Source organism: Bufo bufo, chromosome 4 (genome assembly GCF_905171765.1).
Source record: "Bufo bufo chromosome 4, aBufBuf1.1, whole genome shotgun sequence".
Classification (NCBI taxonomy): domain Eukaryota; kingdom Metazoa; phylum Chordata; class Amphibia; order Anura; family Bufonidae; genus Bufo; species Bufo bufo.
In genome coordinates this window covers 149,345,939-149,373,200 of record NC_053392.1, presented here as the reverse complement: position 1 = coordinate 149,373,200, position 27,262 = coordinate 149,345,939, and the positions used below count along the sequence as shown (strand labels likewise).

General features: G+C 41.4%; 1 protein-coding gene across 1 annotated transcript in view; it reads left to right on the top strand.

Annotated features, from left to right (window-relative positions):
- The window catches only part of AGTR1 (angiotensin II receptor type 1), a 262,557-nt gene that overhangs the window by 197,480 nt on the left and 37,815 nt on the right, over positions 1–27,262 (top strand). The window lies entirely within an intron of this gene.

The window sequence follows — 27,262 nt, the reverse complement described above, 5'->3', positions numbered from 1 at the left end:
CATGTCAGATGAGTGATGTTAAAATACATTGATGACCTTGTTTAAAGTAATGTGAGATTTTACATAGTGCTACAATGTGTCCCAATAGCAATGTTAAAAGAAATTGCTGTGATGTGGTACAATAGCTAAGTGTCATTGGTCTACAGTAGGCATCTACATTTAGGAGAGGCGGGTATAAAATGTAGATGATAGTTTCTCAGATACAAGTTACGTGTAAGTATCACTCATAATTTGAGTGTGTTCCATAGTCAACACTGTACCCTATAGATCAAGTCATTCGGCTTACATTTATTTAGTTTTAGAATATAGTAAATGACATGTATCGCACTATTGTTCTTTATGGTAAGGTTTTATATATTTTTGTGTACTGTTTATAATAATGTTTTTGTTGTGGACAAATAAGATTCAGCTGTTGTGTTTTCTGTGAAAAAAAATTGTACTTTCAAAATTTGTTAATAAAATAACTTTTCAGATACTAATTCTTGGCCTATTATTTATTGTACAACTTTTATAAGTTTAGAGTATGAGCGACAACTGTATGTCAGACTGTAAATGCAAATCCAAATCTATGGTTTGGGTACATACATTCATTTACATATACATACACATTCATCTACTTAAAGGGGTTGTCTCACATCAGAAAATGGCATTTACAGTATCATGTAGAGAAAGTTAATACAAGGCACTTACTAATTTATTGTTATTATCCATATTGCTTTGTTTGCTGGCTGGATTCATTTTTCTATCACATTATACCCTGCTTGTTTCCATGGTTATGACCACCCTGCAATCCTGCAGCGGTGCCTGTGCTTGCATGCTATAGGAAAAAGCACCGACCTATACACACTTCCCCAGTCCAAGCCACCAGAGATGCTGGCACTTTTTCCTATATTGTGCAAGCTCAACCACTGCTGCTGGATTACAGGTTCGTTGTAACCATGAAAATGAGCAGTGTATAATGTGATGGGAAAATGTATCCTGCCAGCAAAGGAAGTAATATGGACAATCACTTTATCTACATGATAAATGCCATTTACTGAAGTGAGACAACCCATTTAAAATAAGTTGGATTTTATAAAACACAGTGGAAGAAATATACCAATTTGTACACACAATAAACTGGCTTCCTATTCCTATTGACTGCAACTCACTAGTCAGGTTTGCTATGCAGTCTGAGTTAGGGTCAGTGAGTCATCTCATAAGAGGAGAGAGCGTTAAAGGGGTTATCTATTAGTAGAAATACCCCCTCACAGACACACACACAATGCCAGGGCCCCTCCTATAGATGATATTTACCCAGTCCCCGGCACCCGCGTCCCTCTGGATCGCTGAACGGCCGCCACTGCATTTCCCCGTCACACTGATCAAAACATCCGGCGAAGGGGGGAGCAGCCAATAGCAGGCCGCCAGAGTGACCAGCCTCCATAGCATCACCTGCGATTTGGAGATGCAATGGCAGCCATGCAGGTATCCGGAGGGATACCGGTGCCGGGGACCAGGTAAGTATCATCTATAGGAGGTTCCTGGGCTTTATGAGGGGGGGGTTCTACTATTGGATAACCCCTTTAATAAAAAAAATTGCATCTCTGTTGTGATGCCAGATGTTTAAATTCAGTTCTCCTGCCATTCTCTAGTCTCTGACACAGGGACAGTTTTTCATCTCTTCCTGGAAACAGCATTCGTTTCATAATACTACCCCAAACAGGCCACATAATACCATTTTCAGTGAGTCTGTGCTGTGGTTCCCATTCTTCAAGCCCCTTAGGAAATGGATGCTTTGGAAAGTTGTCCTTTACAGCCGGTCCTCTTCATACAGCATGTCAGGCCAAGATAAAACTGCTTAGACATAAGTGACTTAGAAGTATATTTAACCCTGAATGGAAAAATATTTTCTTGTTATGTCCCACTGACATAAAAAGCTTCAGATAAGTAGATCCAAGATCCTTATCATGTCAGCCATTCTGGTTTTGCTAAATATTTTTATAGAATTGTGCACTATAGTATAGCTACGAGAGTATCCCTTTTTTAAATTCTCTAAACAGGTCCAAAATTCTGCGTTGATTAATTTCATGACATATCTATATGGGGGTCAGAGCTCCAAACCACCTACTGTACATCCTTTCCTTGCTAGAGAAAAATTATACAATTTTATGTCTTTTAATTACCCTTAGAAAGAGGGTGCAGCTCCACTGTATATGTAACATGGCAGTCAATGATCTGTTCGCGAATCAAGAAGAAGAAGTTTTCAGCACAGATACCTGAATATTGAAAAAAAAGGTTTCACAACAGTATTGTACATAATGGTGGTGGGAAAAAAAAAATATTGAAGCTTTGCAGTGGTCTGGTTTTTCCCACTGCAATGACTATATTCACTTGGGATTGGCAGAATTTTTTAATAAACAAAAACTGGCTAAAGCTGAACATTTTCATTCTTTTTAAAATATTTTAATAAATCCTGAGAAAGTGTTGAAGGGAAAATATAACTATAATGATTTATATGTTTGAGAGATTTAATTGTTTCGGGTATTTGCTGCATTTTTTGTTTAGTTCCAAAAAATAAAAATCCAATGAAATACATTTTTGAAAGTAATGAGATTTGTAAGAAATGTCATTTAAATGTCTATTTTTGCAAAAGACAACTAATGAGTCCAAAGAAAATACTTGGAAAAGTCAAGTCATGAACCTAGCGTAACAAATGAATAAGATCGCTTTATAACACTTTAGATTCAAATAAAGTTATAGGGCCCCTGGGATCAGCGGGAACATAGAAACTAAGACACAAGGCATGTGGAGTTCTGCTCTGCACATCTGCAGTATTTATTCATGTCTGCATAACAGGCAAAATGATATAACAGAACCGAAGTTAAATTCAGCTTTCTGATCTTTTAATTAATTCTTAAAATGTTGTCTTGTAAACATCCGAATACTCATGAAGTCCAACAAAGCAATGATCATAACTTGTAGGTAATAAACATGATAGTGTTAACCAGAAGATGTTATATTTATCAGTTTAAATAATACACTGAATTATATGCCAATTTTAAGCTATTGCTAAATTTCTAATAGCTGTCAGCCAATGACTCGCTCGGTTGACAGTTATCTCTTCCCAGCTCCCCTATATGCTCAGTTGAATGTGCATGTGTTTTCAATGGGAAGAGAAATAAGTGACATTACAATATTCTGCAATAGAAAAAATGTGGGGGGTTCAGCCAGCACAACCCTGTATGCAGGTGCACATTGCTATGGCAAAATACAGATACAAACGCAAAAACACAAATGCAATCGCACTCTGCAAACAGCACTCAATATTGCAACCAATATTCTACAATAGCCTCTATTAGTAGTGTGCTACTCCTGGTCAATATGTCAGATGTACAGCCATTGAATACCATTGTTATCAAAAATATACTGGGCAGTATATATTCCTTACAGGATGCCCCTGTATTGGAAAGCATGCTTGATTATACCTTCCAATACAGTTTAAAGAAACTATGTCAATTCAGTTTGTATTGTGCTGTATATAAAAGATTTATGTACTTACTGTATCACCACAGTACAACATGACAAAACTATTGACATAAAGTCTGAAGAATCATAGCATGTCAAAAGTGTGTTAAGTTATGGCCAGTCAGTTTTCTACGTGCAGTTTTGGAAGCCAATATCAGGAGTGGATCATAAAAGAAGAGAAATTATACAGGACATATACCACTTTTCTCTCTTTTTTTTTTTATTCACTCCTGGTTTTTGCTTCCAAAAAGGGTGGTCATACCCTTACAATTTTTGTGAATAAATTGCATATATTTTTTGTGACTTCCTCTCTAACAGCATACTTTTTAAATAGAAAGATTTTCTTGAAATCATAGTTATACAATAGACAACAGCAGGAATCCTCAGACAGAAATTAGCTACACTCCACCACTCATACTTAGTGTTGAGCGCGAATATTCGAATAGCAAATTTTTATCTCGAATATCGCAACTTTGAGAATTTGCGAATATTTTGAATGTAGTGCTATATATTCGTTATAGCAAATATTTGTCATTTATTCCCATATGAACACATGATTCCTCCCTGCTTCTTGCTTTGAGAATTTGCGAATATTTCGAATATAGTGCTATATATTCGTTATAGAGAATATTCGTCATTTATTCCCATCTGAACACATCATTCCTCCCTGCTTCTTGCTTGTGGGCCAATGAGTCATTGGCCCACAAGCAACTTAAGCAGGAAGGAATCATGACGAGCATTTCTCCCGCAGCGAGTCCGCATTGCAGCACCCGGCCTGCTATGTGAGGCAGCACTGACAGGATTCATAGGATTCACATAGCATTATTTTGATTTATGATGCTATGTAACCCTTACAGTTCTGGAATGTATTGGATAACACTGGCATAATGCTGATAACACTGGCATTTAATACTGTAAAGGTTACATGGCATCATAAATCAATATAATGCTATGTGACCCCCCGGCAATGCTGGGAGGTCAGGCCGGGAACTGCGCGTTGCGGACTCACTGCGGGAGGAATGCTCGTCTGCAAGGGGCCTAAAACATGAATTTTTATGTTTCAAAAATGCTGTTATTGTGTTAAAAGTAAAAAAAAAAAAAAAAAGTTGACATATTAGATATCGCCATGTCTGTAACAACCAGGTCTATTAAAATATAAATCTACCTAACCCCTCAGGTTAACACCGAAAAAATAAATAAATAAAAACGGTGTTAATAAAGCCATTTTTTATCACCTTACATCACAAAAAGTGTAATACCAAGTAATCAAAAAGTCATACGCACCCCAAATAGTACCAATCAAATCATCATCTCATCCCACAAAAAATAAGACCCTACCGAAGATAATTGCCAAAAAAAATAAAAATATATGACTCTCAGAATATGGAGATACTAAAACATGATTTTTTTTGTTTCAAAAATGCTTTGATTGTGTAAAACTTAAATAAATAAAAAAAAATATACATATTAGGTATAGCCGCATCCGTAACAACCTGCTGTATAAAAATATCACATGACCTAACCCATGACCTAAATTAATAAAAAAAAACTGTGTCAAAAGCCATTTTTGGTCATCTTACATTACAAAAAGTGTAATACCAAGCAATCAAAAAGTCATATGCACCCTAAAATAGTACCAATCAAACCGTCATCTCATCCCAAAAAAATAAGCCCCTACATAAGACAGTAGACCAAAAAATAAAAAAAACTATGGCTTTCAGAATATGGAGACACCAAAAATGCTTTATTAAGTAAAACTGAAACAAACAACCAAAAAAAGTTGTCATATTTGGTATGGTTGCGTCTATAACAAACTGCTCTATAAAAATAGCACATAATCTAACCTGTCACATGTCAAATTTCCAAAAAATGGCGTTGTCCTTAAGGTGAAATATGGCAGGGTCCTGAAAGAGTTAAGATCTTTTATTTTGAAAATAGATAGTGACATGGAAATTTAAAAATAATATTACCAAACTGTTAAAAAAAATGCATTTAACGTGGCCCTTTTCTGGAAGAGGTCTGCACCATCTAAGGCGGACTTCTACATACACATCAAAGAGATCCGATCTCTGGAATACTATACAGCTCTTCTACTTGTTTCCACAGATAGGTTTTCGAAGATTTGGTCCATTTGGGATTTGTGCTCTAATAGACTGCAATATAATTGTCGGGAGACATCTTCTGTTTTTTGTTTTTTGAATCGATATGCTACAATGGATCTTAATATATCCCTCCCTTGTTACTGTATCTATAGAAAGAAAAAAGTGAAGAAGAGTTGTCCAGCCTTTCTTTGAGAAGTTCCAATTGCACTTTATTCAATATCAAAATTTAAAAAGCATCCAGGTACGGGTTGCGTTGGTCTACGCGTTTCAGGCAGCAAAACAATTTCAGCCCTTACTCATGACCATTAAACATACACTCAGTCCTCACCTTTATAGGAGGAGGAAACCACACCTGGACCAATCAAGGGGTCATGTGGCCACTCCCTCCTGCAAAGGTGCATGACAATAAAACAAACTTAAAATATCCTCATGAATAGCTAAAAGATACAGGGAATCCAATATTCGGTATTGTAGAATCAAATCTAATCTTTTGTTTAGCCCTTGGGGTTGGCGACTTTCCAATCTGAAAATCCAGAAGGATTCTCTGTTTAGAAGTTTCCTTTTGCGGTCGCCTTTCTTGCTGGTTTATTGACCCTTTCAATACCTTGCACAAGCATATCTGAGGTATCGACACCATGAACTATCGCGAAATGGAGACTAGCCGCTGAAACATTGCGGCTTTCATGGTGCAGCACATCAGAGATATGCTTTCTTATCCGGGTTTTTATAGCATTCGTCGTGCAGCCCACATACTGTTGCAAGAATTTAGTGCATGTGATCAGATAAATAGCATATGTTGTATTGCAGTTTAAGAATGATTTTGTCAAAAAACTTTGGCCATTAACACAGGATTCAAAAGATCTGGAAATTTTCATATATCTGCAGCAAGTACACACAGAGTGCCCACATTTATAGTTGCCTTTGGTAGTTAACCATGTACTTTGGGGTGGCATTATTCCTCTGTTTTTCTGAAACAGACTCGGGCTGACTGTACTTGCAACCGTGGGGGCTTTACGTGCCGCACATTTTATAGCATTTAATGCTACTTCACTCCAGTTTTTATCACAGGCTAGCACTGGAAAGTGTGTTTTAATAATGGTGCAGATCTGTGTGTATTCACTGCTGAATTGTGTGACAAAAACATTCTTTTTTGTGTAATTTGTGTCACAATTCATTTCCATTTTCTTTACATCTGTATTTTTCGGGTGAGCTGAGATCAATCATTTTCTGTTCATACCGAGAACTTCTTTGTTGTATTTTATCATCATCTGTTTAGAGTATGCTCTGCATGATAATCTATTGATGATATCTTGGGCCTCCGTTTCAGAAATTTCTTGTTGGCTACAGTTTCTTCTAGCTCTAATGAGTTCCCCTTTAGGTATATTTGGAACTGTATGAATGGGGTGACACGACTTCACATGTAGTAATGTATTGCCTGATGTCGGCTTTCTGTATGTACAGTACAGACCAAAAGTTTGTACACACCTTCTCATTCAAAGAGTTTTCTTTATTTTCATGACTATGAAAATTGTAGATTCACACTGAAGGCATCAAAACTATGAATTAACACATGTGGAATTATATACATAACAAACAAGTGTGAAACAACTGAAAATATGTCATATTCTAGGTTCTTCAAAGTAGCCACCTTTTGCTTTGATTACTGCTTTGCACACTCTTGGCATTCTCTTGATGAGCTTCAAGAGGTAGTCCCCTGAAATGGTTTTCACTTCACAGGTGTGCCCTGTTAGGTTTAATAAGTGGGATTTCTTGCCTTATAAATGGGGTTGGGACCATCAGTGGCATTGAGGAGAAGTCAGGTGGATACACAGCTGATAGTCCTACTGAATAGACTGTTAGAATTTGTATTATGGCAAGAAAAAAGCAGCTAAGTAAAGAAAAACGAGTGGCCATCATTACTTTAAGAAATGAAGGTCAGTCAGTCAGCCGAAAAATTGGGAAAACTTTGAAAGTAAGGGCTATTTGACCATGAAGGAGAGTGATGGGTGCTGCGCCAGATGACCTGGCCTCCACAGTCACCGGACCTGAACCCAATCAAGATGGTTTGGGGTGAGCTGGACCGCAGAGTGAAGGCAAAAGGGCCAACAAGTGCTAAGCATCTCTGGGAACTCCTTCAAGACTGTTGGAAGACCATTTCAGGGGACTACCTCTTGAAGCTCATCAAGAGAATGCCAAGAGTGTGCAAAGCAGTAATCAAAGCAAAAGGTGGCTACTTTGAAGAACCTAGAATATGACATATTTTCAGTTGTTTCACACTTGTTTGTTATGTATATAATTCCACATGTGTTAATTCATAGTTTTGATGCCTTCATAGTCATGAAAATAAAGAAAACTCTTTGAATGAGAAGGTGTGTCCAAACTTTTGGTCTGTACTGTACTTGTGTATATAGAGACTGCGGTGGAGTCCTCCCTCAAGCGGAGATCCAAAAACACTATATTGGTGGTATCATAGTGACTAGTAAACTGGATACTGTTCACACATGTGTTTAGATAATTAGAGAAAGGAGGTATGGCCGCCACATCACCAGACCATATGAAGATCAGAAAAAAACGTAAAGCGTACAGCGGCTCACCCCCGTTCCGTATGGGTAGGTGCTCACCCTCCGGTCCTACCCTCAGGACCCGAAAGAGATAATAGCAGTATAGAAAAATGAGGGGGCACTCCAAAAAGGGATCTCTAGATTAATATAGTACAGATATTTATTAATATTTTAAGAACATACCCTTAAAACCATTAAAACATACATAAAACACATAAGTAGAACGTCACTGGTAATGATCCTAACTTCAATCTGTGTGAAGTTTAGCGATGCTAGCAATATGATGGTATTGCGGTGGTAAATGCAAAATGAATGTCCCAATGTGAGTCCTATTTATATGCTGCAATAGTGTAGCAATTCCACTGTAGCATAGTGATACTAATCAATAGCGGCCCTGTGGCCCAGTCCTAATGGAGCAGTAATGATAATAGTGTCCCTTTGATCCGATATTCTGGACAAGCAGAGATATGTGTCAAATTCGGAGACTGAACTCCAGCTACTTACAGTCTCTCGTCGCTTGCAGTGTTCCGGTCTTACCCTTCCTGGCTGACTCTCCGCAGCGCTGATTTCCAGGCGGCCGTACACTCACAGCGTCTCACGTGGTATACTCGGCCAAGACGTGGCGTCCCACGTGACCTGGTTGTCTGGGGTGCCGGCTGGACGCTGATTTGACGTCACTGGTGTGCGACTTGAGCTCCGGTTCTATGCCGGAGAAGAATCTTGTGTAGCGATGTCTTTGTTGTAGAAAGCTTTCTTACTCTTTCCAGGAATCCACGCTCACTCTGTATTTGCCAGATGCGTTTCAGGGTCATACACCCCTTCCTCAGTGGCCAACTGAGTGAGTGGATTCTCACTCCTTATATGTGGGTTTTTCCTACCCACAATCCCACTTTTCTGGGCTTCTCCTAATAAGTGGGATGGATTACGTTGTTGCTGGCTTGTATCACTATTCGCAGCATAAAACATATTTAAATGACAATTATAACCATAAATAACATCCCATATATTTATTAACGATAAAAACAGGTTCATGGAGAAGACTACAAGTTCAAAATGACATTTTTAAAGAGAACCGCATCAAAAACGCATCAGAAACGCAATCAGTGTGAACTGCGTTTTATGTGCGATTTTAGTATTTTAATGCTTTACAGGGTCAAAAGACCCCCAGGGTGAAGCCTATCCATATATATAATTTTAGCATGTTGATGCTGTGTGTCGATTGGAAGTTTTCTTGTCATGTTCATTGATTATGTTTAAGAGGAGCCTTCCAGTGGGGAGGGGAGATCACAGTGTCAATAATTGGCAAACTGCGATGTCCCATCCCCACCGGACGACCCCCCAATATTCATAGAAACCCGAACACCTCCATCTCGGTATTGAGACCTCTGGGAAAAATGGTGTCGTATTCAAAGATTCTGCGGGATTCTTGTCTGGACATGTGTGCAATATGGTTGCCCCCTCTCCATAATTTCTTGACCCTTTCTATAGCTGTAAATCTAAGGCTAGTTGGGTCGCAGTTATGTTGGATTTTAAAATGTTTCGATAGGGAGTGCGTTTCTAAACCTTTTTTAATGTTTGCCACATGTTCCTCTACCCTCTTTTTAAGTGTTCTCTTTGTCCTACCTATGTACTGCTTCCTGCATCCACATTCCAATAGGTATATGACGTCGGTTGAATCACAGGTTAAGCATTCTTGCATTTCTAGACTGAAAGAGTTTACTGTAGATACTACTGTGGTAGTTTTTTTGGGGAAACTTGTAATTCTGCAGTTCGCACACCTGCCACACTTGAAAAAAACATTTATTGTCAGCCAGTTATTTTTTAGTTGTTTCTGGTTATCTTTACTGACTTTAACGGTTGGGGCTACTTTCCCTGCTAGGCTATTGGCCCTTGTGTATGTGATTTTCGGTGTATCATTCAAAAGGGGCCCAACTAGCTTATCGTTCAGCAGATGTCCCCAGTGTTTTCGGATACTCCTTTCCACCACTCTATATTGGGAACTGAATGGGAGGATAATTCTTATTGTTTCATCTTGTGGTTGTGGCTCGCTTATTGCAAAAAATTGTTCCCTTTCCATCTTTTTTACTTTTTCTAATGATTTGCTTACAATTTGGACTGGATAATCTCTATCCAACAGTTGCTGTTTCAGGACAGTCGCCTCTTCATCAAATTTGCTATCAACCGTACAGTTCCGCTTAAGTCTGCGGAACTGACTGGTTGGTATATTAGTCAGCCACCGTGGAAGGTGGCAGCTGGCATATCTGATGAAGCTGTTTTTGGCCACTGGCTTGAAAAATGTGTTACATTGCAACTGATCTTCCTTAATCCATATTTCCAAATCTAGGAATTCCACCTTCTCTTTACTAATGATAGGGCTAAATACCAGATTCCTATCATTATTATTAATATTCTTTAGAAAAAGATCGAGGGATTCAGCTGTATCCTGCCAGATAAACAAAATATCGTCAATGTATCGCCGCCACAGCACCAGATCCGCCCCCAGCCTGGGCAAAATGATCTCTCTTTCCCACTGCGCCAAAAAAAGATTGGCGTAGCTCGGGGCGAATCCCGTGCCCATGGCGGTACCGGTACACTGCAGATAAAACTCATTTTCAAAAGCAAAATAGTTGTGAGTTAAAATATATCTCACCCCATCTAGTAAGAATGCTAATTGTTCACTGGGGAGCCCAGCATCACCCGATAGTTGTTCATGTAGTGCCTGAATCCCCCCAGTATGTTCTATCACCGTATAGAGAGATCCAACATCCAGTGTCCCCAAGATCCATCCATCCACCCATTTGACATTCTCCAATGTTTTAATAATGTCAGTGGTATCACGAATATATGATGGCACCCGTTTGACGTAGGGCTGAAGCCATTGATCAATGTATCTAGATAGATTACATGATATGGACTGGATACCCGACACTATTGGACGGCCTGGGGGTGCTTCCAGGCTCTTATGGATCTTGGGGACACAATAGAACATTGGAATCCTCCCCTCGGTGTCCAGGATAAATCTCGCTTCCTGTTCTGAAAGAAAACCTACTTGCGTTCCCCTTGTACAGTAACCCTTCAGAATATTGTAGTACTCTTGTGTTGGATCTCCTTTTAACTTCCGATATGTATTCTCTGATCCTAATTGTCTACAACATTCCTGTATGTAATCTGTCGTATTAAGTATCACAACGGCCCCGCCTTTGTCTGCTGGCCTGATTGTGATATTATTAGTCTCTTGTAGTGATTTAATGGCCTTAATTTCCTCTCTATTCAATCAGGTCATCGATGTAGCGGCCATACCACCTAATGTTCTCTACAAAGGGGTTGGTGTCGATGAGGAGAAACTTTCTCTCCCATCAAGCCATAAATATATTGGCTATGGAGGGAGAGAACTTAGCCCCCATTAACACCCCCGATGTCTGAAGAAAAAACATTTCATCAAACATAAAGAAATTCCGCCTGAGGAGGAAGTCCACCACAGCCACCTCTACAAGTTTGTCAGTAAAATCTCCAAAATTTTTCAAAAACCACATCAAGGAGGTAGTAACCAGATTGTGTGGAATACTGGGATATAAAGCAATGACATCTGCTGTTACTCATGAGTAATTATCAGACCACTCCAACTCTCTTACTGCTTGTAGAACTGCTTTGGTATCTCTCAAAAAACCTGGAATGTGGGGAATTAATGGTTGCAATAATGAATCAACCCATTGACATAGATGCTTAGAATACGACCCTATCCCCGATACAATGGGTCTAAGGGGTGGAGGAAAGATCTGTTTATGTACTTTGGGGAGGGCATGTAAAATAGAGATGACAGGGTGGTCAACATAAATATAATCATATTCTTTTTGATTGAGAGCACAAAATATTTAGCCCTCGAAGTAATAGTTCTCTAAGTTCTACTTGAAAAGAGGGGAGCGGGTTGCCAGATAAGATCTTATGTTTTTTCATCTTGTAAGCCTATATAATTCGCTGTCTAAAATGACCACCGCTCCCCCCTTATCAGCCTGTTTGACCACAATGTCAGCCCTATATGCTAATCCACAAAGTGCTATAGATTCATTTTTGGACAGATTACTCAATCTGGAATTGTTTTCCTGGGAGATAACCTTATTGTTCAACAGAACTAGATCCCTCTCAACCAATTCTTGGAACCTGTCAAGCGCATGGGATCTTGACTGGATTGGATAGAAGTCCCGGTTGGAGACGTTTAAGTTCTGCGAGCAATGGGTTAGTTGTAAAGGAGAGCTCATGTTTTGTAATTCCTACAATTCATACATGTATCATCTCTGTAAATGACATATTTGCTGGACCATATTTGTCAGCAAAAGCATTTTGCAAATTATCATCATCGGTATTGGTTTCTGTATTGGAGGTAATCAGGCTGGTTTCCATGTCACCCATATTATCTGTATAGGGCTTAAATAATTGAAAATGTTGCCGCCAAGTTAAATTACGGGCCAGCCTGTTTACATCCAATATAGTTTTATAAAGATCGAAGTGGCATGTTGGTGAAAATGTCAATCCTTTTTCCAGTACATTTAACTCATACTGTGACAATATGCTAGTAGATAGATTAATTATTTGTGGTTCATTTTTCCTTTTTTGAACCTCGCGGGATACCGGCGATTTGTGATGTCTTCGGCCCGCCTTGCGTTTTTTGCCATCTGCTTGTGTGAACTGGGCTCTAATACAGAGGAATTTGTAGCTTCCTTCACTTGGGGTTGATCCAAGTCACACTCTGACTCCAGGGATTCAGCCTCCGTAGAGCTGAAAGAGACCTTACGGCGATTTGCTTTTTTGGATCGTAAGCCTCTTAGTATTGAGCACGGTGTATGTGCTCTCATTTTGGCCCAGGTATAGACTTCTTTGCGGCTATAGTCCAGCAAATCGCGATTGAATATGGATTGCTTCATTTGTATGAGCGCGTCTTCAGTTTGCTTGAGGTCCTCTTTCAATTTATCATTGAATTTTGAGAATTCGGGATTGTTGACATAAACCAGAAGTGAGTCCTGTGTAGTTTTAATCTCCTTCCTGAGATCTTCCAATGTTTGTCTTTCATTGCGAACAATCAAGTCCATCAGTTTTAGTGAGCAGCTGGATAAGATGGATTCCAATTCTTCTAAAAACATGTCTGAGTAAGTTGTAGATGTTTTTTTCTTTAAACGTAAGCCCCTTGGGATCATATGTTTTTCAATATATTTCTGCAATGAAGTATAATCCCACCATGTGCGGAGCTCTTTCAATAATAATTTCTCCAGTGTAGACATGAGTGTGTTCAAATTCAAGCTGTCCTGGATGTCCTGCTGTGGTTTTTCAAAAATGACATAAATTTTTTGGAATCTTTCTTGTTCGTCCTCCATGGGACGTAAAGACACATGCTCCATTATATTCCCAGTTCGCAGGAAGAGTTATAGTGCAGAGAGATTAGGAGTGCTCGCTCACCGGGTTTAATCACAGTCTATTCAAAGGTAGTTAGAGCAGCTCTCACCTGTCTGGAAACTCCAACCATAAGGACACGGACCGCTCCCTCACCCAGACTGGGAGCAATAGAAATAAGTGAAGAAGAGTTGTCCAGCCTTTCTTTGAGAAGTTCCAATTGCACTTTATTCAATATCAAAATTTAAAAAGCATCCAGGTACGGGTTGCGTTGGCCTACGCGTTTCAGGCAGCAAAACAATTTCAGCCCTTACTCATGACCATTAAACATACACTCAGTCCTCACCTTTATAGGAGGAGGAAACCGCACCTGGACCAATCAGGGGGTCATGTGGCCACTCCCTCCTGCAAAGGTGCATGACAATAAAACAAACTTAAAATATCCTCATGAATAGCTTAAAGATACAGGGAATCCAATATTCTGTATTGTAGAATCAAATCTAATCTTTTGTTTAGCCCTTGGGGTTGGCGACTTTCCAATCTGAAAATCCAGAAGGATTCTCTGTTTAGAAGTTTCCTTTTGCGGTCGCCTCCCCTTGCTGGTTTATTGACCCTTTCAATACCTTGCACAAGCATATCTGAGGTATCGCCACCACTATAGAAAGAAAAACTACTAAAAATAAAGCTGGGAAAAAAATACATTTAACAAAAATCTTAATTTGAACAATATTTCATCTTCTAATGACAGATTCCCTTTAGGGCTTGTATGGCTTTTTCAGTGTTTTGCGGGCCGTTTTTTAACTGATCCGTTTTTATGTTTTTTATTTCAGTAGTCTTTCTGGTTCCATTTAGTTTTTACGTTCCCTTTTTCCGTATGGCATATACAGTTTACGGTAATTACATAGAAAAATTTGGGCTGGGCATAACATTTTCAATAGATGGTTCCTCAAAAACTGAATGGATACAGAAGACAGTACATTCCGTATGTGTTCCATTTTTTTTGTGGACCCATTGACTTGAATGGAGCCACGGAACATGATTTGTGGGCAATAATAGGACATGTTCTATCTTTGAACGGAACGAAAAACGGAGATACGGAAACGAAACGCATAAGGAGTACATTCCTTTTTTTTGTGGAACCATTGAAATGAATGTTTCCATATACGGACCGTATATGGAACTAAAAGAAACGGCCCATATACGGAATGCAAAAAACGTGCGTGTGAAGGAGCCTTAAGTGTGAGCACTCCACAGTTTTAATGAAAAGGCTTTTCTACTCTAGTAGCCCATGAAACCCCACTTCATGGTGAACATCTTCTGGTGTTTGGTCTTGTCACTCACAGCACTGTGTCTCTACGTACAGATCAAAGCCCTTTGTCCTCTCTAGTTGTTTGAGTGGGGTACATTGGCTAGAAGGATCTCTAATGATGGCAATTCCCCCTGTGCTTAAAGAGCTTTGGGTGATCCACAGGTTAAGTCTGTTTGGCAGCCTTGTCTTACTCAAAATTGCTGATGCTGGGTAAAGTAAGGATGTTGTATAAGCAGCCGGACACAATGTCTTAATACTGCTCATTGTTAGGACTGTATGTAATAAGCTCCTCACAGGATGTTTTTACATTTTCTAACATCAGGGCCTTGCATGCCCCAGGCTCTGCACACACAGTCCATAAGCTGGGCTAAGTCAAATCCTATATATGCTGCCTCACATAAGGGCTTGGCATTGACCTGTCTCAGCCCATTGCATGTGCTGGAATGTGTGCCCACTTTTAGACCATGGGCAGCATTAGTAGTAAGCACCGCTTAACACCGCTGTTGGCACAGTTTCGGAAAAAAACAAAGCACATCCGTTTCTAACCCCATGCAACCCCTTTAATTGTTCTTAATTAACCAGATCTAACTTGTAAACCCATTTAGAGAAACAGCTGAACATCCCAAGTGTTATCATTGAGCAGAAAATGCGAATCTATGCCTTTATGTCTTTGCACAAGATTTTCCATGCTAATAATAGTCAACTTAAACCTTGTAATTTTGTCATTCACTTGATGTGCATTGGCTTGTTCCTGTGAGAAAAATGTGAGCAGGCAGTTTTGGTCACTAAACTTCATTGAAGCAACCAAAGTGCTCTAGGCTAAGCCACTACTCATCCAGTCCTGTACAAGTTGCTGCTATCACAAAGAAAATATGACAGTGACGTTCTAAATGTCACTGTTTGCCAGTCTGAGGACTGCTTACATGTAATAGAGACGCAATGGGAGTCTTTTAATAGCTTGTTGAAGTCGTAATAGGCTATATACTGTAAGATCACCCAAAATAAATATTGAGAAGGAAGTTTAATTTTTCTTAGGTGATTGCAAAAACCATGTGATCTTCAAAATTATGTTATGGGAACCAAATTCAGTACAGTCATCCATTTCTTCAGTGACATTCTTTAATTCTCTCTTTCTTTCATATCAGTATGTTTCTTCTACTTCTGAGCAGCCAATTCACCATTAACTCCTTAAGGATCCAGCCTAGTTTGGTGCTTTAAGCTTTTTTTTTTGTTTGTTTTCTGATCGCCGAATTTCAAAAGCCATAACTTTTTAATTTTTCCGTAAACATAGCTGTAAGAATGCCATACTTGTTTTATTTAGGACAAGTTGTAATTTTAAATGTCAACATTTTGGGGTATATCAGGTGAACTGTATAACCTATAACTAGAGATGAGCAAAGTATTGAAAAATTAGATTCAGCAGCTTTGCAAATGTTCCACAAGATATGTGATTCATAATGAATTAACTCTTCACAAATTGCTATAAATCAGGTATAGACAGGGCACAGAGCGGCTGTACTGTGGGCGGGTGGCGGCCATGCACTCACACTGTATAGTCAGTCTTCATTGCTAATGACCGCGCGGCACCTTTAAACAGAGGCTGTACCCTTTCTGCCAAACCCAGTGCTCTCCTGCCCTACAGGTGGAAGCCCTTCTGCTTTTCCTCCTTTTCCACATCATGTAATATTGATGAGAATATGTCATCAGGAACATCCAGCTCCTTCTGTCTCTGCATCTTGCTGATTTTCTAAGACATGGAGACTTTGAAGAATGATTTAAAAGCAGTAAAAGATCAGGATGGTCATCATTAAGACTGGGCCCTAGTGTTGGGCGAGCATGCTCGGCCAAACACAAATTTTACTCGAGCATCGCGATGCTCGGCACATCGCGGTGTTCGGCTGAATACCACGTGTGCTCAAGCACGATGCTCAAGTCTCCTCCCCGCGCGTTTGTTGGCTGCTACGCAGCCAATTAAAGTGCAGGTAAGTACTGCCATACACTGTAATGCCGTAGCCATGTTGGCTACTGGCATTACAGTGATTGGCTGGCCGGAATGCATCATCGGGTGCTATATAGCACTGATGACATGTGTTCGGCTCAGTCTTAGTCAGGGAGAGCTGGAGAGCAGAAGGGAGAAATAGTGTAGGGAGTGAAATAGGAATATATATTTTTAGAGCAACCTGGGCTAAATTGCTAAAACTTTTTAGAGACCCAAAAGTCCTTTTAAGGACTATTGTGTGTGGCAGCAATATATATTTTTTGTGCAAACTGCACAAAATTGCTAAAACTTGTTAGAGACCCAAAAGTCCTTTTAAGGACTATAGTTGTATCTGGCAGCAATATATATTTTTAGCACAACCTGCGCTAAATAGCTTACAATTGTTTGGCTGCTGCAGAAAGCGACATTATCTGTGCTACATCTCCTGTCTAACGTGTGCGCAGCCTAAAAATATCTGTGACATCCAGTGTACTTTTTCCATAGAGGGTGTCCGCTGCGGACAGTTACAATACCTGTTCTACATCTCCTGTATAATGTTTGCGTATCCGAAATATCAGTGACATTCAGTCAAATTTTTTGCTGCTGGTGGCAGCGACATTACCTGTGCTATATCTCCAGTATAACGTTAGCGCATCCGAAATATCAGTGACATTCGGTGTAATTTTTTTCGCCGCTATTGACAGCGACATTATCTGCGCTACATCTATGTAAGGTGTGCGCAGCCTAAAAATATCTGTGACATCCAGTGTACTTTTTCTGTAGCCGGTGTCCGCTGCGGACAGTTACATTACCTGCGCTATATCTCCTGTATAACGATTCACCGCAAAAAATGCACCAAAATGATACGCAACTGACAACACTAGCTAATTCCTCAGGCCGATGTTAAAAGCTGAGAACTTTGCCAATATTTTCCAGTCAGGAACATATTGGAACCCCTCATATCTTCCATTGTCACCATATAACAATTTTAATGTTGGCCAGTTACATTACAGGCCCCAAAAATTATGCATTCAACGTACAGAAAAGATCAAGTCATTCGTTGAGGGAGGGGGCATGCTGCCCTGATATAGGCAGCAGTGCCCCTCCCACAAATACAGGCCAATGAATCGGCCTTAAAACTTGTGGTCAGGGCACTGACGGGAGAACGCAACTCCTACTTGTTGATGTATAACTAAAGCAGTTAGATTTGTGCCGAAACCGCGCCGTTGTGGGGATACCTGAAGGAGGCCAAAAATAAACAACAAATTTCTTTCAAGACAACTTTATAACTCAAAATTACAATACCAAACTTTGAAAAGCATGAGACATTTTGGAATTCGGGTGAGGTATATATCAGTTAAAACAAGAGGAACGCCAGCGACCTAGTCTCTTGATGATATGTGCTGGCACTTGATTTTTTGATGCGGCGGATGCCGCTCCTATTCGGAAAGAATGCCCAGACACTGAGGTCTGGTCTATTCCAAGGTTAGCCAACAAAACACGAATGTGGGTTATGAATTTGGGGCAGGTGAGGTGAGTATTGTTAAAGGGCAGCAACGGGCTATTAGGCAGTTTGTCGTTTAACACAGTCAATAGCTGTTGGAGAACGCGAACGGGGCACCGACGATGTGAGGTAGGAAAATATGACACCTGAGTCGGGGAGCCTACCTAAGACGTCTTAGTGGTAACTAGCGAGAGTATGAAACCTTCTCTGGTAGCGTTGAGCTGTCTGACGGTGACAAACCTATCACTGTTAGGAGGGGAAGTGAACTCTCCCGGTCTCAAGAAACCGTAAAAGGCCAAGTACATGGCCGCTTTCACTTCTAAACTCTGCTGGGCACCGAAAGGTTCTCTGTCCAGCATGTCGGACAGATTACGGAAAACCTGGCCGGTAATGGGTTGCCGGCAAATGCGTCTCTCACCCTTCATAGTGGCTTTGATGGCATGGATAGAAAACAAGGAACCCTTCCCCGGGTGACTCATGGCTCTGAAATGCTGGACTCCCGCGAGGTAGGACTTGACCGTGGAGTGTGACAGTTTCAAATCGGTGTGACAGTAACTAATGAATGCAAGAATGTACTCAACGAACTCGGTGTTGCCTTGAGGGAATTTGTCCTGGAATTTGCGAAAAGCTACCCAACCTGTCTGATAGGCCCTAGCAGTATTAGGCGAGAGTGACTTGGCTAACAACAAACGAGCCGTGGCCAGATGAGGGTCTAGATTAGGATCAGAGAGGCGTACGGAGGGACTGTGGCACCGATGACGTCTGCTTCTGGACAAACCTGCGAGAAAAGGGAAAAGCTAAATTGAGATAAGGCATCGGCAGCTGTATTGTTGGTCCCGGGGATGTGCGAACATATATAGCAGAATTGGTGTTGTAGGGGAAGAAGAACCAGACGTCTTACAAATAACATAACGTGAGGGGACTTCGACGACCCACTATTCAGAATGTCAACGACTGCGGCATTATCTGACACAAATGATACTGTTTGGCCAGGCCAATCTTGACCCCAAACATGGGCAGCTGCTACTATGGGATAAAGTTCAAAAATTGCCGAAGTGTGAAAGAAACCTGGTATAGAGATGACTTCATTCGGCCATTTGTCCGTTAGCCAGTGGGTGCCAAAAATAGCTGCAAAGCCTGTATTTGCGGCGGCATCAGAAAAAACTACGGGAGAGTTGTTGGATATTTCAGGAATGAAAAGCAAAATGCCATTCCACTGCCTAAGAAAGTGGTCCCACATGTTTAACCCCTTAAGGACTCAGCCCTATTTCACCTTAAGGACCATTTTTTGCAAATCTGACCAGTGTCACTTTAAGTGCTGATAACTTTAAAACGCTTTGACTTATCCAGGCTATTCTGAGATAGTTTTTTCGTCACATATTGTACTTCATGACACTGGTAAAATTAAGTTAAAAAAATTCATTTTTATTTATAAAAAAAATACCAAATTTACCAAAAATTTGTAAAAAAAATGCGAATTTCCAAGTTTCGATTTCTCTACTTCTATAATACATAGTAATACCTCCAAAAATAGTTATTACTTTACATTCCCCGTATGTCTACTTCATGTTTGGATCATTTGGGGAATGATATTTTATTTTTTGGGGATGTTACAAGGCTTAGAAGTTTAGAAGCAAATCTTGAAATTTTTCAGAAATTTTCAAAAACCCAATTTTTAGGGGACCAGTTCAGGTCTGAAGTCCCTTTGCGAGGCTTATATAATAGAAACCACCCAAAAATGACCCCATTCTATAAACTACACCCGCCAAGGTATTCAAAACTGATTTTACAAACTTTGTTTACCCTTTAGGTGTTTCACAAGAATTAATGGAAAATACAGATACAATTTAAAAATTTCACTTTTTTGGCAGATTTTTCATTTTAATAATTTTTTTTCCAGTTACAAAGCAAGGTTTAACAGCCAAACCAAACTCAATATTTATGGCCCTGATTCTGTAGTTTACAGAAACACCCCATATGTGGTCATAAACCGCTGTACGGGCACACGGCAGGGCGCAGAAGGAAAGGAATGCCATACGGTTTTTGAAAGGCAGGTTTTGCTGGACTGTTTTTTTTTACACCATGTCCCATTTGAAGCCCCCCTGATGCAACCCTAGAGTAGAAACTCCATAAAAGTGACCCCATTTAAGAAACTACACCCCTCAAGGTATTCAAAACTGATTTTACAAACGCCGTTTACCCTTTAGGTGTTCCACAAGAATTCATGGAAAATAGAGATACAATTTCAAAATTTCACTTTTTTGGCAGATTTTCCATTTTAATCTATTTTTCCCAGTAACAAAGCAAGGGTTAACAGCCAAACAAAACTCAATATTTATGGCCCTGATTCTGTAGTTTACAGAAACACCCCATATGTGGTCGTAAACAGCTGTATGGGCACACGGCAGGGCGCAGAAGGAAAGGAATGCCATACGGTTTTTGGAAGGCAGATTTTGCTGGACTGTTTTTTTTGACACCATGTCCCATTTGAAGCCCCCCTGATGCACCCCTAGAGTAGAAACTCCAAAAAAGTAGCCCCGTTTTAGAAACTACGGGATAGGGTGGCAGTATTGTTGGTACTAGTTAAGGGTACATATGATTTTTGATTGCTCTATATTACACTTTTTGTGAGGCAAGATAACAAGAAATAGCTGTTTTGGCACCGTTTTTATTTTTTGTTATTTACAACATTCATCTGACAGGTTAGTTCATGTGATATTTTTATAGACCAGGTTGTCACGGATGCGCCGATACCTAATATGTATACTTTTTTTTATTTATGTAAGTTTTACACAATGATTTTTATATTTCTTTACGTTTCCATAGTCTGAGAGCCATAATTTTTTCATTTTTTTGGGCGATTACCTTGGGTAGGGTACGATTTTTGCGGGATGAGATGACGGTTTTATTGGCACTATTTTGGGGTGCGTGTGACTTTTTGATCGCTTGCTATTACACTTTTTGTGATGTAAGGTGACAAAAAATTGTTTATTTAGCACAGTTTATATTTAAAAAAATTTACGGTGTTCATCTGAGGGGTTAGGTCATGTGATATTTTTATAAATCCGGTCGATACAGACGCGGCGATACCTAATATGTATACTTTTTTTTATTTATGTAAGTTTTACACAATGATTTTATTTTTGAAGCAAAAGAAAAATCATTGTAAAATAAGAAAGGAATACGGCGGCACTGCTACAAATTCAGGCTAGAATCCAGCCACTGCCATACGCGAACACTGCGGTAATTAGAACTTCGTGCGTGGTGCTCAGCACTGAGAGAGGGAGCCGATTCAAGTGCAACAATGTAGAAGAGGTAAAAAAGCAACATGCGGCACTCACCGAAGTAACGGAATAGTTTCTTCCTTCATAGGAATAGTAACATGCAGGATTCTGGGGCGGACACTCTGTTGCAGATGGTAGCAGCTTAGGCCGTTTCGCGCGTACTGTCGCACTTCTTCTGGCCGCTGTAAACGTCATCACGCCTCATTGCGCTTTATAAAGGCAGCGCTCTGCAGCCGCAGCCATCAGCAGCAGCTGTGCGCCGCAGATTAATGACATTAAAACCATTAACATACAGAAGGGACAACCACATGCCAACCAGTACCACTGATTGATACAAATTTCACCATTATGATGCATTTTGCTGTACAGTGACATTACTCTATCGTCTGACATATATAAGCAATTACTAAGCAACAAGGAATCTAACTCTCTACGGGATCAAAAAAATCATAAGCTGTCTATACAAAACACAGATGGATATCTCAATATCCTATTTCGAATCTTAAAGGAAAACCGACATGTCATTTCTGTCGTTCAGCCCCGCTGCTCCCAGGGCTCCGGTTAGTAGGATCCACCTTGCTTCCCTCGACATGGGGTGTGCGGCATGTGATGAAATCGCGCACTACGTATTTGACTCCTCCTATCTGTAACCACCTGCTACATACATTTTGTGCACAAAAAGAACAGTGCCCACACTTATGGTTTCCTCTAGATTTTTTGCTCGTGAGCCAGGTCTCCGCCTGGGGCTTACTGAGTACACTATTAAACAACTTATCTTTGAGAGTTGGGCACTTTGTAAACGTGACTAGGGCTCGCTGGCTAGAGAAATTGCTCAAAGAAGGATCCCCTTTCAAAAGGTCCCAGTTATTATTGATGACTTGCTTCATCACGTCTGCTGCGGGACTGTATTTAAATGCGAAGGCGAAGCGGGATAGTTCGTTATTTTTATCCCTTTCCGCCAGCAAAGAGTTACGGTCAAGTTTGGCCGCCCGGTGAAGGGCGGCCGAGACCATCCTCGGCGGATAACCCCGATCTAAAAGCTGGTCACTAAGTTCATTTGCTTGCCTGTGAAATCCGACATCGGTGTCGTTGATCCTCCGCAGACGGACAAATTGTTGGGACGGCCCTTTTCACCGACGGCGGGTGAAAGCTGGCCTGGTAAAGCAGCGAGTTTGTCGCGGTGGGTTTACGAAAACCCGTGGTGTGTAATACACTATCCTTTGCTATAACGCGCACATCCAAAAAATCAAGCGACTCGCCCCCAAAATTGACGGTGAATCGCATGTTCATCCGGTTGCGCGTATTGAGATAATCCACGAATTCGTGGCATGACTCCTCGCTGCCTGACCAGACCAGAAAAATGTCATCAACATAACGTAAGAATAAATGTATAAACCGCAGAAAGGGGTTACCCACCGAGAATATGTAGGTCTCTTCAAATACCGCCAGGTGCAGGTTTGCAAACGTGCACGACACAGGCGTGCCCATTGCAGTACCTAGTACCTGGCGGTACCATTGACCATCAAATTGGAAAACATTGCTGGTGAGAACTAGGTCAAGTGCTTCAAGAATGAAGGTGTTAAACATTGTTCCCTTGTCACTCCTACTGAGGACAAGGTTGATGGCCCGGAGTCCTAAATCATGTGGAATTCTGGTGTACAGACTCTCGACGTCCAAGGACACCAGGCTAAACTCCCTCCGCCACTCAAAAAACTTGAGTGCCCGGAGGAAGTCTCCCGTGTCCTTGAGATACGTTGGAGTACCTACAAGGAGTGGTCTGAGGAGCCAATCCATGTAGCCAGAAAGTGGCTCTGTCACTGACCCGATCCCGGCGACGATGGGGCGAACCTGGGGGTCGGGTCAGTGATTTATGGATTTTCGGCACAAAATACCATACAGGAATTTTTGGATGAGCAGGAATGAGCCTACTGGCCATGCCTCTGTGTAAAAAACCAGCTACTATGTACTTCTCTATCAATACACAAAGTCTTGAGGCGATCCCCTGAACGGGGTCCCCTTTCAACTTGTGATACACTGTGCCGTCTTCTAATTGTCTACCTGCTTCCTCCATATAATATTCCCTGGTCATCAGGACCACATTCCCTCCCTTGTCGGCCGGCTTAATGATGATATTTTCCTGTTGTTTTAACCACAAGAGGGCCCGATACTCCTCCCCAGTAATGTTAGGGGGTGCTGCTGGGTAAATCAGCGCACGTATCTCCCTTAATACCCGCTTGTGGAACAGGTCTATCGCCGAGTCGGCCGGCATGGGAGGAAGGAAGGTGGACCTGACGCCACCTACATATTTGTCCACCTGGCTACTATTACTGTCTACCTCCTCCACCTCCATACTGGCCAAAAACTGTATACATTCTATTTCCTCCTCATTAAAGCGACCTTTCAAGTGGAAATCAGTTTCCGTGATTGTCGCTGGGATCTCTCCCGGCAATGGTGGTGCATCACTGGGAGGGGATTCAGCAAACAATTTCTTCAAATATAATTTGCGAACTGAAAGGAATAGGTCGATTTCGAAGTCGACCGGGATTGAACTGCCTAGCTAGGCTGAATCCCAACCCTCGATTTAGGAGTGGATTGCAGCCTGGGGGCAGTTCTAAACCCGTGAGGTTCACTACTATGTCCATGACACGAGTGTTCGGGGCTTGATCTTCGTTTTCTATTGTCGCCAGGAGACTCAACGTATCCGTCTCGTCGATTTGCGGATCTCTTTTGACTTTTCTTGAACGTCCGCCACGCCCCCTTCTCGGTCTTTTTCTAAAGGGGTGGAATTGTTTAATGGATTAACTCCATTTCCATCTGACAAACTCGAATCTAAGTCGGTTGCCCAGAAGTCATGCCGCACACCCTATGTCGTTTATGTTGTTTTTTGCCCCTGTAAAAGATTTTACATTGGAAAAACAATTCGCCCACTTTTTGAGCGCATCCGTAAGCATGTCAATTCTGTTCGTTCAGGGAGAGGATGTCCCCGCCTGATTGAGCACATCAGAGCCATCCATGGCGGCCGTCCGCGCTGTCTTTCCTTTGCAGGAGTGGAACAGGTCTGAGCCATCCCTAGGTGAGGAGATCGGCACCGTCTGCTCCTGCAGAGGGAAGCAAGGTGGATCCTACTAACCGGAGCCCTGGAAGCAGCGGGGCTGAACGACAGAAATGACATGTCGGTTTTCCTTTAAGATTCGAAATAGGATATTGAGACATCCATCTGTGTTTTGTATAGACAGCTTATGATTTTTTTGATCCCGTAGAGAGCTACATCCCTTGTTGCTTAGGAATTGCTTATATATGTCAGACGATAGAGTAATGTCACTGTACAGCAAAATGCATCATAATGGTGAAATTTGTATCAATCAGTGGTACTGGTTGGCGTGTGGTTGTCCCTTTCTGTATGTTAATGGTTTTAATGTCACTAATCTGCGGCGCACAGCTGCTGCTGATGGCTGCGGCTGCAGAGCGCCGCTTCTATAAAGCGCAATGAGGCGTGATGACGTTTACAGCGACCAGAAGAAGCGCGACAGTACGCGCGAAACAGCCTAAGCCGCTACCATCTGCAACAGAATGTCTGCCCCAGCATCCCGCATGTTACATATTCCTATGAATAAAGAGAAACTATTAGGTTACTTCGGTGAGTGCCGCATGTTGCTTTTTTACCTCTTCTACCATGTTGCAAAAGAAAAATCATGTTTTAGTGTCTCCATATTCTGAGAGCCATAGTTTTTTCCGTTTTTGGGCGATTATCTTAGGTAGGGTCTCTTTTCTTGCGGGATGAGTTGACGGTTAGATTGGTACTATTTTGGTGGGCAAACGCCTTTTTGATCGCTTGCTGTTGTGCTTTTTGTGATGTAAGGTGACAAAAAAATGGTTTATTTAGCACAGTTTTTATTTTTTATTTTTTACGGTGTTCATCTGAGGGGTTAGGTCATGTGATATGTTTATAGAGCCAGTCGATACGGATGTGGCGATACCTAATATGTATACTTTTTTTTCCCCTCTATTTTTTACCATTTTATTTTTACTTTATTTGGGGAAAATGAAGTTTTTGTTTATTTTTACTTGAAACTTTAAATTTTTTGGGGGAAAACTTTATTTTTTCAAGTTTTTTTTTCACTTTATTTTTTGTCCCACTTTGGGACTTGAACTTTGGGGGTATATTCCTTTACAATGCATTCCAATACTTCTGTATTGGAATGCATTGGCTGTATGAGTAATACTGTGTGTATTACTCATACAGCTTCCGGGGCCTGTGAGATCCAGGGGGCTGGATCTCACAGGCTCTTCACCGGAAGGCAGCGCGATGCCTTCCTTAGACATCGCGCTGCCTTCCATGCCATCGGGTCCCCCCCACAGCCGCATGGGGACCCGATGGCACCGCCGCACAGCCGCCGCAAACGCAGGTAAAGCCGCAAACCGCAGGTCTGAATTGACCTGCGGCTTGCGGCGATCGCCGATACGGGGGGGTCACATGGCCCTCCCCGGCGTTGTGACAGGATGCCCCCCTGTTCCGATTAGCCCCCCGCCGTGCCGCAATCGCAGTTTAAACCAATGAGGTACTGGTACGTCATGGGTCCTTAAGGACTCGGGAAACATGCCATACCGGTACACCATGCGTCCCTGAGGGGTTAAATCGGCAATGACCAGCTCGTCCAGGCATATGAGGCTATCCTGGGAAGGGGCTGTAGGGAGGAGTGTGAGCAAACGAGAAATGAACGACCCTACCTTGCGGAATAATGCGCATGGCAAAGTTCAGCATGCCTAAGAGAGACTGTAGCTCCACTTTTTTGACCACCCTGGCTAACTTGAAATTGTGGATGACTTCCGGCAATCTGGCTAGCATATTGTGGGTGTCCAAAATGATGCAGAGGAAGGTGAAGACTGTGGATTGGCCCTCAACCTTCTTGGGAGACACAGGAACGGCGAGTTGACTGAAACTGTTTAGAAGTGAATGAAGGTCTTTTGTGGTGAAGTCAGGGTGTTCAATAATTAAAAAATCATCTAGGTAGTGAATGACATTACTGCAGTGAAATCATGGACTAGTATCCAGTAGAGAGCTTGGGCTAACTGGTCGAATAACCATGGGCTACTCTTGGAGCCGAAGATGAGTTTGGATGCAAAGTAATAAAGACCCCTCCACTTGATACCATGCGACTGCCACAGAGACGGCTTGATAGGCAATAATTTGAAGGCATCTGAAATGTCAGCTTTTGACAGGATTGAGCCGGGGCCTAACTGCAATATGATGGCGATGGCCTGGTCTATGGACGAATAGATCATGCTGACTTCTTCTGATGGAATGAGGGAATTTATGCTGGGAATGGAGGAACCATGCAGGGCAGACAGGTCGATAATCAATCTCTCTTTCTTGCTAAATTTACCGGTGACCACGCCTACAGGACTGACCCTCCATCGTTCGAAGGGTGAGGATGAAAAAGGGCCTATCAGGAAACCTTTAACTAACTCTGCTGTGATCAATTTATCTGAGACATTTAGGTAACGGTCAGCGGATTGTAAATTTTTGCACTCGTGTAGTAGATTCTGGAAAAGCAACCATCCCAGTGTGGAAACCGAACGTGAGACTTGTGACTAGGAATTCCACAAAACCTGGGTCGTGATGGTAGCGCAAGAA